The sequence below is a fragment of the Homalodisca vitripennis genome, unplaced genomic scaffold (genome assembly GCF_021130785.1).
Source record: "Homalodisca vitripennis isolate AUS2020 unplaced genomic scaffold, UT_GWSS_2.1 ScUCBcl_146;HRSCAF=1384, whole genome shotgun sequence".
Lineage (NCBI taxonomy): Eukaryota > Metazoa > Arthropoda > Insecta > Hemiptera > Cicadellidae > Homalodisca > Homalodisca vitripennis.
The window spans coordinates 15,859-18,501 of NW_025776272.1; positions in this window are offsets into that span (position 1 = coordinate 15,859).

Below are 2,643 nucleotides of genomic sequence, written 5' to 3' on the forward strand. Positions count from 1 at the left end.
AACTACCTTTAGCAAATCGTTTACAGTTTCTGCCTGTCGATTGTGGAATGCTTTACCCGTGAACATCAGAGCCATCGATAAGCGCGCTCGCTTTGGGGCGGAGGTCAGGGCCTTGATGCTGGGGGCTCAGGGGGTATAGCGGTTGGCGGCTTTGGTGTGCGGTACTTAGGGCAATTGCATGCAAGTTGAATGAATGCGAGTGTGTGTCTTGCGATATTATTGTAAATTTGTATATAGTTACACTAATTATTGATGATTGTTTTTATTTTAAGATTCATTTAATATATAGTGTAAATAAATAGACTAAGTTTTAGTTATAAATATATTCATATATATATGTTAGTTTAATTTTTATGAGGTTAAGTGGTAGAGAGGACTTTATAGTCCTAACTTTCGCCTCTAATAAAGTCATTTTTCATTTCATTTTCATTTCATGACGGCTTTATTTCTGAAACAATACCAATTTATATGCCTCTTTTACTATCAGCAACTACAAACTTTACTACTACTAAGAATAAAAAAACCTTTAATTTTAAAATAAATCCATCACATTGACACATATTCATTTTTAAAATATTTTACATTAATTAATTTAGAATCTTTTCCTGAGACATTATTATATAATTACTAAATACAACAAAATATAATACAAAATAATCATATAATGAATAAAATGGTAATATTAAAATATAGGTTACATTGATATTATCGTTTGCTTTAAACTAAGTCTTATTTTGTACCTGAAATCTATCGATTATTGATACTGATATAATCGCTCTTTATAATTTAGCAGATCCCGTACTGCAGTCCTGGAAAAATCGTTACATATTATTATAGTTTTCAATTCAATTATGATGAGTATGAAACATATTCATAACGAAATACTCCTAGCCAATTGAACCACAGTCTCAACTTAGGAAAAAATATCGTGATATTTCGAAATCAACGAGCTTCCTAATTGGAAAATCACCTTATCCCTTGAGGGAAAATTTTGAGAATTCTCTAGACGTATACGGAGTTACAGTATTATTAAATACAGTACATTAACATAGAACCTTTGATGATTTTTGTAAGAAAAGTTTAATACCGTTGGTATTTCCAGAAGTAATTATTTTGTTTATAAGTAAACCTCCCACTCACTGCTATGCCTCATTATCTGTCTCATGATATTTTCCGATATGAAAAATTGAAGCCATACTTAGAAATTGGAGATTGTGAGAATATAATGAACACCAGGTGCCATTTTATGAAACGTAAAAATTTAAAAAAATGTTAATTAAATCTTTATTGTTAATGGTGTTTAAGACGCCCTCGCATCCAAACTGGGAATAGAAATGTGTTAATGGGTCTATAATCCAAAATGTAAACTTTGAATCTTTTAGATGTCGATTTTTCTGGTGGATATCAAACGTGCAGAACTTTATAGAAAACAAGTCTGAAACAGAACGACGAGTTGAAAGAAGAGCAATTCAAAGCCCCTTCCTTACATCTATCAAACCACTTCAGTAAAGTTCCAAACCATCCACGAAAGAAATTCCCTTTGCATATTTTCGATTCCTATATTACCGTAGGTTCCATTTCTTTTTCATACAACACTGGTAAATTAAAGATGGCTTTGTGGTAGAAAGGGATCTATAAAGTCTCAGAAAAAAATCTCTGTAGCCGTCACGTCTCCTTACAAAATGCTTAAAAGTCTCTCCAAAAATGTGCCTTCAACCCATTAGATAAATAATTTGAAGTAATGCATTATTTAAGAATCAATTTATTACCATACTGTAAGAAATTAAAAACGAGGGGCAACATATAGATCTAATATTGTTTCTTTTAAGTATGATTTAATTGTATTGATCAATGTTTGGTGGCCAAATGTTACAATCAAATCAAGTGTTATTTATAACATTATTAATCTTAAAAAAAGAAGAGACCAAAGCACTGATACAATTGTTTCCAAAACTTAGATTCCTACCGAGATATTTAGTTCCGTCTTACACAGTCCACAAATACTTAGCAATCCGAGAAAGAAACAAGATTTTCCGGACATTTTTCATCGTTGAGTAATGCAAAAAATCAGTAAAACTATGTTTCAAGATCTGCGATCTGATCTCTTCTTCAGGTAAATAACTAACCTAACACATAATTACAAACTAGGTTAAAATAAACAAATCATGCCAGAGCGTTGTGACACGCGTAAGTCACGAATCACAACCACCATGTTGTGTATCAACGTCACTAACTCTAAAACATGCAATTAATAAAAATCTAAACACAACACTAATTACTTAAACTGAACTACATAATACAGATCACAATAGGTCTGCATTCGCCGACCAACCACCTAAGACTATCCGAGAACTTAAACTACCTGATACATTTCTCATCGAAAGAAATATAAAGAACAAAAAAACGTGTTTGTCTATAAATGTGCAGAATTGTCTATTAGGCGTTACGAAATAATCAATGAGAACATCTCATGGTCAATTTTTTTCTACCCATGCATTATTTATTCACTACTGAGTAAACATGATAAAGACTATAAAATTTCATCTTGGTTGCCCAAATTTCTATCTTCATTGGGTTTGCAACATGTTGACTGTGATGTATTTGGCTAACGACTCACATCAAATATTTTAAATTATTATTGCA